At 36.2% G+C, this 14,740-nt stretch overlaps 1 protein-coding gene across 1 annotated transcript in view; it reads right to left on the reverse strand.

Moving 5' to 3' along the window:
* The window catches only part of GREM2 (gremlin 2, DAN family BMP antagonist), a 136,663-nt gene extending 122,263 nt beyond the window's left edge, over positions 1-14,400 (reverse strand). Inside the window, exon 1 of the mRNA XM_003767791.3 lies at positions 14,085-14,400. The gene's annotated coding sequence lies outside the window, so the exon portion shown is untranslated. The remainder of the gene's footprint in view (positions 1-14,084) is intronic.
* Positions 14,401-14,740: the final 340 nt, after the last annotated feature.

The following is a 14,740-nucleotide window of genomic DNA, read 5'->3' on the forward strand; positions in this document are numbered from 1 at the left end:
GCAAAACCAATCCAATATCTCTGCCACGAAAATCCCAAATGGGGACCCAAAGAGTTAGACATGATTAGAAAATGAACATCCATCTTCTTGATTCCAAGAACAACCATCACATCAATATAAGAACTGAGATTAGTACCCTAATTTTTGCCAGTGTTTAGCATTCTGTGTACCATGCCCTTCCCACAGTCTTAAAATAGAGTTGTTATTTATTCATCCAACAAATAAATGGGTGTCCGCCATAGGTAAAACATAATTATTTAGGGAGATAATGCATATAATATGTATGGAACAAAAAGCAGTTTACATTAAGACCATGTTAATGGTAAAAAAAAAAAAATAATTTCCATGGAAATTCAGTGGAAAGAAAAATAAATCTTTGAGATGGATTATAGGATTTAGAGTTGTTAGGGATTCTAGAAATCAAAAAAACTATAAGCTTGACCTAGAAGTCTCTTTTCTAGTTCACCTTCCCTTAGAATTGAGGAAACTAAGGCACAAATTGATTAAAATAATTACTTTGGGTCACATAGACAATAAGGGAACAGACTCATTATTCTAAATAGAATCTCAGAATTCTAAAAATAGGTCAGCAGGATGGGAGCTTTCAGACAAAGTTTTTACTTCGCTGAGGTACACACTTTTATACATATACTTTACAAACACAATACTCATCCAGAAGAGTTATATGTCTCTTCTTGGCTTATCTGCAAAAATTACTTCCAGAAAGAACAATCGGCTACAAATGTCTGTATTGTTCAGATGTTCCCTATTCATAACAATGATAGTAAATGCTGTAACAAGCTAAGTGAGAAAGTAGCCCAGAGGTTGCTTTACAATTCGGATAATCTACCACTAACAAATGCCACGTTCCAGGTGACAAGCCAGGTACAAGGAAGGGAGAGAGAATGAAAGGGAAAATCAGAATCTTCTAAGAAAATCAATTCTTGTTTCCTTGAATATCTTTTATACACTTACATAGGGAAGATAGCCAGAATATTATCCTCTTGAGTTTTATGTTGTATTTTATCAGGAAAATCATGAGGAAAATATTGCAAATCAACATAAAAATAAAAAAAAATTCTTAGGGTACTTAATTCTATGTTGTTCATTGCTCTCTTATAACCTCCCATCTCAATTCTACCATTCTACCTCTCCAACTCTATCCTACTTGTGCCCTCTTTCCATAAATCATTTTATATACATTTAATTTTAATTTCTAAATATACATTATTTTCCCCTAATTATTTTCCCCTATAATTCCCCCTAAGAATATGAATTCTTCTAGGGGTGGGGAAGTGTTTGTTTTTCTTCATCTGAGACTATAGACTATAGAAAAAGTACTGATCACCACTAGTAATCAGTTTCTTTATTAGTAGTTCCCTATACCAGTGAAATTATAGGTCTGATTTAAAAAGAAAGAAAAGAAAAGAATATCTCCAGCATCTGACACAAATCCTGATGTGTGTAGATGCCTAATAAAGCTGCTTCACCTAATCCTGCCAAGAAAGGAGGGGAGCATCTTAACTCCTCTGGATCAGTTATCTATTCTACTCACCCTCAGGACACCTATAGTTCCACATCTAAACCAGTGGCTTTGCCCATGTCTGTCACCTTTTCTAGCTACAAACTGCTACATGATATCATAGATTAACTCTACCCTGATAAGGAAGAACTTATTTCTCAATGATTAACATACCCTCACCTCATCATACCACACCCATCCTACTGATTCTGAACCTTATTGTTCAGACTCTATTCCCCAGCCCCAATGACACATACCTCATTGCCATCTGTTTCAGAGAAGCTCCTCAGTTTAAAGCTTCCCAGACCTTCCCTTGTGCACCAAGGAATTCAATAGACAATAAATCTGATTTCATCTTAAATCTTTCCCTTTCTTGTTCCTTCTATCTCACATTTACCGAAATCTGGTTTTCTCTTAATTATCCAATTTTCTTGACCATTTTTCAGTATTGGTAATACTTTTATTCATAACTCCAATTAGCTGGTCATGACCAGGGAATCTGAATACTCCTTTTCCCCCAATTCCACTTCCAGTCCCTCCCTATACTAGAACTACTCAGTAACTTCTTTCCTTTTAAGATTCATGAAATCCGCATTTATCATCAAATTGAGATTCTAGTAATGGTTGTCAACTAACACTCTCCTTTTTTCCCCTCAATATATTCTGTGCTTCTTCAGTTTTTCTCCCCTCCTCAACTCCTACTATAATACTAAAAGGTTTCACTCTACATATTGATACTTTCCTTAAACATCTGAATTTCTCAGTTCTTCAATTTACTAATTTCCTGTGATCTACTATGCTATATTACCTGAGCTACAAAAAGATGCTCATATCCTTGATCTTGCCACCACCCAGTAATAATCTTCTCTAATATTCATAATTTTGAAAGTCCCTTATTTAAATATCCTAGGCTGCATTCTACCTGGCTCTCTGCCTTACAACCCCTATTAATGTTCTCTGTTCCCTTGTGACATTTAATTTCTCAGTTCTTTCCCAGGTCATCATCCCTGTATTAGATATATTTTCTTTCCTTTTCCATCTTGATCCCTTGGTAAACCAGCTCAAGTTTACATTGTCTTTAGATATCTATTCCCTTGTTCTTTTATTCTATCATTAATCTTGCCTTCAACCTTGAATTATTCTCCATCACCTTTAGTCTTGCTTTCTACTTTTGTACTGTTGGATAAACTAGAATAAAAATACAAAACTTTGCTGACTGGATCCACTACAAATTTAAGTTGCATAATCTCAACTGAACCCTCATTGCAACAATCCTTTTACAATTTCCTGGTCAATTCACTATTCCTCTTACCAAAGCCACTTTTCCAAAGCTTTTCATTCCTCTTCAAACTCCCCGTGGCTTCTCCTCCCCTAATACCACAGCTAAGAACTTTGTCTCATATTTTATTAAAAAACAATTGTGGTCACTTGCAGAGAAGCAAATATAAACAAAACCAATCCTGACATCACCTCTTTAGATCCCCTTTAGTGATTCCCTGGCTTCTCACCTAGATTAGATGAATTCTTCTAGATCTTGCCAAAAAACACTGAATGGGACCCAGTAACCCAGGAAAGGAAGACAAAGAGACTTATAAAGTTACTAAAAGTTTTTTTCCCATATATAAAGTATGCTTTGTTTTTTACATTTCAACTTGGTTCCTAATAGATATTTTTAAATCATCTACAATATACAAGCACTGTGGTTTCCTGTGTTGACAATTTCTTTAAATGGAAATGAAGGACTCCCAGCTTTCATATAGTTTAAACTTTAATTGGTTTATGCATTGTTCACGTTGTTCACAGTTTGTCCTAAAACTGTGAAGTATCACCAAAACCTCTTCATGTGCAGAAAGGTGATGTCAGTTATTTAGGGTTCTTTATGTTTGAATAATCCTTCTCTCCCCCCCAAAAAAAAAACAGTTAAGTTCAGTACTACAAAGTTAAATTTTAGTACTTCAGAACTATGTTACTTTTAGGCATTTATAATTTGGTAAAGTATGCACACAAACAGATATGATCATTCAGCACTTTATATAGTTTTTAGATATTGATCCAGGTCTATTATTTACTTGATACAGACAAGAGTCACTACCAATGTACTTATGTAATTTAAAATTTTAAAGCGTTTCCTGGGTTACTGATTCACTATGTGACTCAACCATGTGAATATGTAGCCAATGCATCCAAAGGTACTAATGTAAATCTGGGCTGCATTGAGAGAAGCAGAGTTTCCTGAATTAAGAGTATAGAGTCCCATTATATTTTTTCCTAGTCAGACCACACCTGCAGTATTATGTTCAGTTGTGGTCAATTCAATATAAAAAAGACAATGGTGAGCTGGAGGAACTCCAGATTAAAGCCCCATATTGAAGGAGCAGCAAAAGTTTAGCCTGAAGAAGAGAAGATGTAAAGGGAACCCAATAGCTGCCTTTAAATATTTAAATAGCTACTATGTGGAAGAGGAAAAGAAGCATACTTAGACTTAATGGACAACTTTCTAAAAATTAGATCTCTCAAAAAATTCAATGAAATTCAATTCAGGAGTTTGGAAGCTCTCCATCTCTGGGTTGAAGGTGTCTTCCAGAATAGACTGACCACTAGCAGACAGGTTGTAGAAGTTTCATGCATGCAGATTGAATACAGCTATGCCTTTTAAATTAAAAAAAATTGTAGTTATGTTATTGAAATTTTGACTAAATTTTTTTATTAACACATTGATTTTCTCATTGAGATGATTGCTTTATCCAGATGCTTAGGGGTCAAGCAGAAGTCAAAATAAATATAAGTACTTTTTGTATCAAAAAGCCTCTAACTATTACCTGGGCCAAATGATTCGCAGGAATATCATGAGGGACATGTCTGGTGGAGGCTATCTGAAAGCTCTATTCTCTTGTGTTATATTTAAGTTCAAAGCATCTTTATCTAAAACTATTTCAAATATGTTAGCATTGCATTAGCATTTTGTCTCTCAAGAGGTTAGAGTGCATGTAAAATATTTGAAATCTTTAGAGTAGAGTAAACAAGAAAATGGTTTTGATCTTAAGAGTCACAACTTAGTATTAGAATATTCTAAGTGGATTTAATTTTTCCTTCCCCAGATCAACCTATCAATGTAAATGAAAATTCAATCAACACAATGTTCTAGATTTTCCATATAAATGGATTTTGATCTAGTTATATTGTTTCAAAGGCTAAATGAGACTTAGCCCATTAGAAGCATTTCCACAACTTCAGATGAACTGAGAGATTCATTTGCAGAATATATCAGGCTCCTCAAGTTACAAAAATGTTTAAAATATGCTTATGGATTGATAAAAAGAAAGATTCTGTGGTTTCAGAAGACAAGGTTAACATGGGAAACTCCACTCTTTCTGGATCTTGTTGTGATAATGCAACTATACTCAATTCAGTTTGTTTCAATAAGCATGTGTTAAGCCAAGCACGGTACTAGGAATTAGAGATATAAGTAAAAATAAAATGGTTCTTGGTCTCAAAGAGTTCAGTCTCTACTGAGGGAAGAATAGAATAGTAAGGGACAGAAGTACTTTCTGAGGATAAGGCTGGGGGAAAAACACTTAACAACTAGAAATATGAAGAAATTCCTTGCTTGTGAAGGGGCTTCTTAGTTAAGTTGTGAAGTAGAAGTGAGAGGGGACAGCATTCTAGATCTGCAGAACAGCCTAAACATAGGCACAGAATCAAAAGATGGAACAGGGAATGTCAAAGATGAGAGTTCAGTTGAAATATGGAGTGTATGAATGGATAATGAATGGTAATCTAAAAAAAAGCAAATATATATATAGATTAGAGATAGATTGTGAAGGGCTTTTGTGCCAAAATGGAGAAGTTCGTAGACTAAGCATCCTAGTGAAAAGAACACCTGAAGTCAGGGCAGGTCACAACCTCTATGGGTCTCAGTTTCCTCATCTGTTAAATGAGGATAATAGTTGCATCCACTTGACTTACTTGAATTACTGTGAGGACCCAAGAAGATAATATTACATAAATTACTTTTGCAAAGTCTGTGGCTCAATAATAAGTGTTAGCTACTACTATTATTATTTTTATTTTATCTTAAGAGTAATGAGACACCAATAGAGCTTCTTGAGCAGGGTAATTGAATATCACTTTGGCAGCTGCAGAGAGGATGGATTGGAATGAGGGAAAGACTGACAGAAGTTAAAACATTAGTTATCGGTGGAGAAAGGGGCTGGGAACTGGGCACATGCAAACATATTGGTGAAATAACACTAGAGACCACTGCACTATGGTCAAAAGGCAGGGTTCTGTCTCTCATCCTGGCCACTTACTAGCTATGCTAGTGTTGTTCAAAGAAGGACTAGTGCCCCTGGGGTGAAGGCTGCTGAGCCCTGTTCAAGACTGTTCATTCACCTGCAACCTGTTCTCATTTGGGGATCTAAGAAGCTATGAATGTGTAGCAGCCATCCTCCAGTAAAACATTTAGGGAGATGGACTAAACCAGTTATTGAGTTAGGGAAGTGTCCACCCCAAGCAGGTGAAAACTACTCTGGCAGACTAGGTAGATCTGAACATTTTGTTTCAGGTTATTTGCTATAAATTCTAGGGAAGCAGGAGCTTGGTCAGATACCCAAAATGTCAAGGTCATCCACTGTATCCAGAGCCATAGCCAATCCTCCTGGACTCTGATAAGTGGGGAAGAGAAATTGAGGTTGCCTATTTCAGACTACTCTGTCTCATTTAAATCCAATTTATACCCAGATGAAATGCAGTCAGTCAAAAACCAAACATTTTAAATGTCTATTACATGCCAGGCATAGTGCTAAGCACAGGGGATAAATACAAAGAAAGGCAAAGATCCCTTAAAAACCTCACACTCTGTTGGGGAAGACAATAAGCAAACAAGCCAACAAGCAAACAAAAATACTATATAAATATGAACCATTCATTATCAGATGTAATAAAGCATAAGACAGTTTTATGTAAATCAACCATATAGCTGAGTGTTCTCTGCTATTTAAGTCATTCCTGATACCTTTTGTCCACTGTTTTAGACAGGTATGCAAGCCTTACCTGACTGTTAAAGAAACCACATTCTTTATGGTCTTTGCAAAAAAGAATACACTTAGCATTCTCTCTAGGACTATCTCTGAAACTGGGTCTTACCATTGGGCTCTAATCTCTGACTTGTATGAATGTTAAGCTTCTTTACGCTTGGGAGCTCCCCTCTTGGATGTAATTTACACCTTTACCTAGTCTAGGCCAGTACTGAAGAACAGGTTAAAGGATTTAAAACTACAAAGGACTTTCTAGTCCAAAGGCATCAAACTCAAATAGAAATAGTAAACTGTACCCAAAGATTACTACAGGCCACAAACTAAAGAAGAAAATAAAATGTTAACTTTATATATGCTCTATTGTAGTTGTATTTATTTTACTAAATATTTCCAAATTACATTTTAATTTGGTTCCAGTTTAATTTATCATTCAGGTAGTTGACATTTCTGGCCTAGTTCATTACCTTCATTTTATAGATAGGGAAACTGAGGCACAAAGAATTTACCTAATTTTAAATCCAGGTTCATGATTGCAGTAGAAGAAACACTGGATTTAGAATAAAGGGACCTCAGCTTGAAGTAAGAACCTACCTAATCCTTAGACAAGTCACTTAATCTTATTGGTCTTCAGTTTCTCTATGTGTAAAAATGAGGGGAGTGGGTATGAACTAGGTGACCTCTAAGTTCTCCTCCAACTTTAAATCTGTGCCTCTATGAATAAGAGGAAAAGCCAAGATTAACACCCAGATTCCCTGGTTTCATATATTTTATGCCTTTTCCACTTTTTAGATCTTTTTTGGAAAACATGGTATTTCAGTAGTTTTCTGACTATGCATGAAACAGCATGTTTTTTTCTGTTTTTCTTTTTTTTAAACCTCCTTTTTCTTCTTTGAAACTTAGGTATATGATGAATACAGTACCTTTCTCAGATTGGGCATTCAAAAAACACATACACAAATTAATTCCTACGTAGGGGAACTGTAACTTACTCTCTCATTCTGTGAAAGGCTACCAATATCAACTCCATGGGGTCTTATGGGAACAACAGTATCAAAAATATTTACAGCCTGGGATGCTATGATATGGCCTTAATAAATAGCTTTGGATCTAGGCCTGAAAACTCCAAGACTTCAGGGATCCAAGTTCTAATTCTGCAATTTTCTATTTGTATAACCTAAGTCAGGTCTCCTGAGACTCAGTTTCCTTATCCCTCATCTACAAAATGAGGATAATACTTGAATAACCTACCTCAGAGAGTTTTGCAAGGATACATTGAGAAAACATTTAAAACATTTTGTAAAGTTTAAAGGCTACATAAAACTAAGTATATTGGAGCTTTGTGGGGATTGGTAACTTGCAAGAAACCATCATTCAAGGAAATTGCCAATACTCAAATTTACATACCTTTCATATTGTAGCAGTATTAATCTGGGTCACTTCTGAATCATAAAATGTATCATAAAAGGAAACCACTGCACTATAATCAGCTAAGAGATTCAGAGCAAAAGAATCTGAAAGGAAATATCATAGCAGGGCTGCCAAATTTTTATGAGCCTTCAAGCAAAATATCTGACTCCCTACCTTCCTTAAAATGCTCCTGTTATAATGAGAAAATATAATGGATTACCCAGGGTCAGTGTTATAATTGCAAAAAAAAAAAAAAAAAAAAAAAAAAAGTGAAAGGCAGCTAACTTTCCTTGGATGATAAGATTAGGTTCCTCCCAGCCCTTTGGAGTTTCAGTCCTAGCGCCAGGTTGAACAATATTTTTAATGCAGACAATGTTTGTACAAGACAAAGTCAACTTCACATTTCACATGAGCTATTTAAGTGTTCTCCAGATCAGTATTTTTTTCTTTTCTCTTTCCCACTGTTTAAATAAATTATAAGAGATGGGGATTTTAGTTTGGCACTGCTGTTAATCCATAACATGAATGTCATATTCAGGAGTATTTGTATTCTAGGTGTCATGTCCTTCAAAAATTGTTTTCCAAGAGAATTTTTCCATAAGTGACTGTCTTTTCTTTGTTTGTAATTCTCTTAAAGTCTTTATACAGGAGTGTTTTTATAGTATTCTGTACCACCAAATTTGTTTTCTGCTGAAAGTTATGGAATTGGCCAGAACATTGTTATCTTATTTATTCTTTCCCTCCTCTCAGTTGGGTGAACTCTTTCAAAGAATTAATTTTTAAGAATTAAATGTTTTGATTAAAAAATAAAACTGAAAAAACGAGAAGTTAATTGGTATTTCTATCTCTGAAAGACAATTAGTGAAGGGCTATTCTAATTACTAAAAATGGGAAGAGAGTTGCAGGGTCTTATATGTTCACCATTATGTCTTCAGTTCGTCCTAGTAATCGAAAATTTTTATTTGCCATTCTCTTACCTAAATATCATGTTGTATATTGTTATTGCATTATCCTTTATCTTTTGGTGATGTAGGATAATAACATTCATCAAAGCACTCAGGTCAACAGTTTTTTTTTTTTTTTTTGTCAAATATTAAATTGGAGGCGAAGGGAAGGGGAGAGCAATCTTGTCACAAAGAGAAGCATGTTACATTCCCTTTCCTTCTACACACCCTGAAACCTTATTTTAGTCCCAAAAAAGTAATCTGTGTTGATTCGAGCACACGTGTGCACACACATATACTCACATGCAAATACACAGCTCCTAATAACATAAGGGCAAAAAACAAAGATTACAATATTCTTAGTGTTGGCAACTTCAAAAGGGTCCAGAGCATTCCAGCCCTCTCAGAATTCACATCCCCATAAACTTCTGGGGTTTCTCTTCTATTATACTATTTTATAAATCCTTTTAGCTCTCTCTTTTGGGTCAGGAAAAACTCTTTCCACTAGATTCTTTATGGGATTATAAGATTTTTTAAAGTCTTCTTATCTGACATTTTGGAATTCCTCACTATAGGAGCCTACCTGATCTAGCAATAATGAAAGGGGAAAGAGCGATATTTTCACGCCTTAGGGCTAACCTATCAGAAAAAGCTTACTGAATGGAGCAACATAATGTCATGAACATTCATGACAATTACCCTACATTTCAATCCTGATATTTCTTATTTAACTCTGGCTTATGGCTTATGATCCAAAAATGTGAAGGCAAAAAAGAAAGCAAATCAGTTGAATTATGAGAAGCTTAAGAAATTCACATAGCTTTTCTTCTCTAATATTAAGATTGGCCATCTATTAACTCTCTACTATTCATATGCTTGTGAACATATGCCTAAGATTCCTAAAATTTCTGTCACAAACTTGCTTCTGATTGATTATTGCAAACTCAATATAACAAAACTAGCAGACTATCCAAAGTACTGATGGCTACCAGAAGAACGAGAACACCATCAGCATGTTTTCTGCAAAAATATACATTTGCATTGGTCTGGTGCCAGAAATGACATTGGTCCATGATGGCTGAAACCACCAACCACCAATGAATGGTAAGTTTAAGACTTTTCTTCTCTTTCTCCTCTTCATTGCTTCTTTCTTTCTTAATTTCCCCATTAAAAGGATATGAAGAAAACAAACAACAAAGCAACTAGGAGAGACCAAAACTGAGTATATACAAAGCATAAGTAAAGCTAGCTCTATTTTTAGTGTCTCTCACTTTCATTTTTTCTGGCAGACAAGGCTAATACCATTTGGGTATATAAAAGAAACTTAACTGCACTTGACATTAAGGAGAAACAGGGGTACATTTAACAGGACAGAAAAATTCAGATTGGTTGGAAACAGAACTCTTCCTCTACTCTCAATGGCCAACTAGAAAGGTACGCACTTTTGAGAGTTGGAAGACTGCCCTCTCCTGGTCTTTATGTGTAGGTGTCGTCATAATCAAGGGATATTTATTTAATTTCCCACCTGCGCATGATGGGTATTTCAATAAAACTTTCCCACTTCCAATGTCTCAAGTAATCTTCCAATGTGATCGTCCTTGCAGGTGATGATTTTTTATTTGTTTTGTTTTACATACTCAGCAATCCTTTTACCTCTTGCTTTGAGAGTAGGGAAGTCATGCCATGAATAAGTGGACATCTTTTAAGAAATATCCCTCTGTGAATATGTCTCCATCCATAAATGGATATGGAACATTGCTCTTCAAACAAGTGATGAAGTAAAGTATGCTTTCTGAATGATATTGATTGGCCAAATGCCAATCAATGGTCCCTGCCCAATAGGATTTGGTTTATTATACGGTTGAAATTCCACAAATATTCAAAGTATCCAAGATATCTAGCATAGAAAGGAAAATTCATACAACACAAACGTAGCACTTTACAAAATGAACCATGGGAGCTAAAAATAACTCGAAGAGTGCATACAGAACCTAGAGTACTGTGATTGAGTAGAGTGCTTTCCATGGCCTCAATGCCATTTAAGAACATTAGGATGATTTAACATTTAATTTAGTAGGAATGGTAACATGCAGTTAGGATCAGTGAACAAGAGCAAGGAATCTCGAGTCAAGAAGACTTTAAGTTCATATCTGACCTCAGACACTTACTGTGTGATCCTGAGCAAGCTACTTCTGTCTCTTTCTACTTAATTTCCTCAACTGTAAAAAGAGGAATCATAACAGCACCCATGTCTCAGGGTTATTGTAAGAATAAAGCAAGATAGTATTTGTAAGGTACTTGGCACAGTGTCCAGCACAAGGAACTATATAAAGATTTGTTCCTCTTCTCTTCCCCATCCCCCTCCCCCAATTTATTCATAGTCTCTAGTGAGTGGGAGTGAGAGGGCAAGTGAGCCCATTTAACAGATTCAGACAATGAGTGCAAAAAAAGTAAGCTCAGTTACCAAAAGTGATGGAATAAAGAAGGTAATCCTAGACAATTTATAATCATATAAACTGTCTCTGATAAATATGATTTTAAGGTTCCCTTTTTTCTCCTCCTGTCACAGACACATTTAAAAAAAAAAATCTATCCTGACCAAGGCAATAAATCACGACTTTTAATACAGTACCAACAAATTCAATTTTTAAATGCCCTTATCAAGAAGAAAATGAATATGAAATAGTTTTCCTGAATGTAACACATTGGAAGTTCCAACCTTATCCGAACACGTACCCCAAACTCCATAATTATCTGGAATAACTCTGTCCTTGACCAGGTTTGTCAGTTCTATTCATATCAATAAGAACACCAAGCTAAGATTGAGAAGCTAACACTCTTTCTTTGTTCCAGTGGGAGAAAGTGAGGGAGGAAGTGTTTATTTTATAACAGATTTGAAGGAGTGTACATTGTTTAAACTTTACCTCACTAGCAATTCAAGGAAGCCATAAGCTTAAGCTGTGACTGGCCATGAAACAGAACTGTAGTCAGCTCTGTGAATTATCTATTCCAATGGAGAACTGTTCAAATAATACAAAACAACAAAGGATTTTAGGGCTCCAAAAAAGGTCCTTTAAATAAACTAGTCCAATCCCCTGCTTTAGATTCTTACTAGCTGTGTGATCCTAGGTGAGGAGGTTGGCCCTGATAATCCCTTTCACCTTTAAATAAATGATCTTATAATTCTTACTTTACAAATGAGTAAAATGATACTGTAAAAAGATAAAGTGATTTATTCAAAGTTACCCAGGCTAGCTTGGGGTACACAAATTACAAAAGAAAAGCATACAGTATTTGTTAGAGAAGACTAACATTCAATTACGCCCTCTGTGTAGAGCCCTGAACACCTTCCAACTCCGTAACATTGCTAGTAATCCATGACCTGTTATAATATGAATTTACTGTACATAAACTACTTAGATTAAAAGTATACTAAAATAAAAAAAAAAGTGTCCATTAGATTCAGTTGATAGTATAAGACTGGGTCTTAGCTATTAATTTGCATCGCCAGCTGCCCTCTTACCACTAAGGTTTCTTAAAAAAAATCCTTATAATGTATAAAAAGCAAAATAATAGACAAGATATTGATTGATACCCCACCCCAAGAGGATTTACTTACTGCCAATCCATTCCTTTCTCCCCTCTTCCCCCACAAAATATCTTTTGGGAGGAATTCAGTAAGATTCTACAGCAAATCATACTTTGTTGTGAATAATGGAGGAGAATGGGAACAGCTTTCAGGCAATTTACATAATAGCTAAACCAGAGTTTCCCTGCATAAATAAGAGAAGCCTTAGTCTAAAGAATCTAGGTCAAGGTAACAATACAAATTCTCCATTGTGAATGTGCAAAAGCAGATGGAACAAATATCACTGACATGTCTTGCTTGTCATCCTTAGACAGGAAAGTGGTACTGAATGGGGATGACACCTGAATCAAGCACTGGTGGAAGCTATAAACAGATGGGAAATTTGCAGTGAATTAAACATGTAGGGGTCTGGATGGGTCTACTAGGCAAAGTGCTAATTAGGCCTTGGAGAACGCATTTGACTTGCTGCTGCACCTGCTGCAGGAGCCATTCTCTGCGAGACTGTGGAGTCAGTCCTACCTAATCTGGTATTTTTTTCCCATTGCAGGAGCCACTCTTTCTACAGATTCAAAGCAGCGGAGCACGTGTACTTGAGAGTCATTCAAAGCATTCAAAGCAGGCTTTTAACTGAGCTTTCATTCAGCTTGTTCTGCCTTTGGCTGAGAAAGGCTGGAATCATCAAGAATGGTTCATTTTGACCTGAGAAATCCAATTATATAGTCACCTGGTTCAAAATACTGAAAAATAATTTAGTCGTCAGTAAATTACCAATGCTTTCTTCTTTTCTTTTTAAGATCTCCATATCAACATCAAAAGCTAAAGATTCTTCTCATGTTGGTACCAAATCAAACTCATCCTTGGCATGTTTTGTCAGTATTATATTAATCAGAAATTCAAATCCTCAACTCATAAATATAATTAGAGAACTTCCTATGTAGAAATATAGGATGAAAATCTATCTTAAGCTCATATGTTAAATATAAAATCAAGTGCACAGGAAGAGAGTGGGAAAATAATGTTTTTCTTTTTAAATGTTATGAATTGCTTTAACAAAAGGAGAACATTATATGTATAAAGTTAATGCATCTTAACACATCATGTTCAGTTCAAAACCAGGCAAAAGTCATTCCACTTCCCTGATTAGGTCAGGAGGTTTACGTAGGTCTGATAGTAACTTGACATAATAAAATCACAGGGAATAATAAAAGGTTGTTTTACAAAAGTCAGACAACGTTTAGCTTTCCGGTTATACATAATTAAAATCTAGGACATTATTATGCGCATGTTCCCCCCCCAAGAAAAAAAAAAGAAAAAAGAAAAGGTCTCACGACAGCATAACCCTTGATTTTTATTGGGAATGAAGAAGACACTGCCAAGTTGGCAGGTCTATAATTCACACAGCCTGAAAATCCAATAGATGGCTAGCAATAGCAAAAAATAAAGACTCAATGAAGTGAGAAAGCTCTTCTATGTGTTCTGTTGTGAAAAGTTAAGGAAAGGCAAAGTCAAGATCCCAGCCAAACCTATAGAAAATGTGCGAGGGAGAAACCATCGTTCATGCCAGATGAGTGTGACGAGCTCCGTACCTGCAATGCTGTTGGAGCTCTCTGCTCAGTTCCCTTCTCGCTCGCTCTCCCTCCTGTGGGGATGATATAGTCCAAAGGGGCGCCTAAGTTTGATCTCCTGCTGCCGGGTTCAGTTCTGCCTTAGCCAGGCTGCAGCAGATGCCCATAAGATAGAACACTGGCTAAGTGAGCTGGAAATGGGAGATCGTGCCTTGCTTCGCACGGTCTCCGGCTGTCTCCGGCTGCAGATGTGAAAAGGAGCACCGGAGTCTTAGCTCTGACTCCTCTCAGTCACTGCATGGGTATATTATCACAGTCTAGGCTTTCTATTGGCTCTGATCACCAAACAAATCACACCAGCCACCCCCCGCCCCCCTCCCCTCCCTGATTCACTCAGCGCTTGTTTCTCATCTAACCCACAAACATTGCAGCCACACACACTTCAGTCGCTTGCAATGTTTCTCTTTTCCTCCTTCCAGTCTGTGGATTTACAACCTTGTGGTCAGCTCTAACATTTTTTTTTTCTTAGCCGACTTCCAATCCAAACCTTCTTGTTTATGTAGAGAAATTCTCCATCGCCTAGCCCGCAAAAACCACTCATTCCCTTCAGATCTTCTTCCTTCTTTTGTTGATGGGCTTGCAATGTGAAGAATGCACGAAGAAGGCTGTAGTCCGTT

The sequence above is a fragment of the Sarcophilus harrisii genome, chromosome 4 (genome assembly GCF_902635505.1).
Source record: "Sarcophilus harrisii chromosome 4, mSarHar1.11, whole genome shotgun sequence".
NCBI classification, from domain to species: Eukaryota; Metazoa; Chordata; class Mammalia; order Dasyuromorphia; family Dasyuridae; genus Sarcophilus; species Sarcophilus harrisii.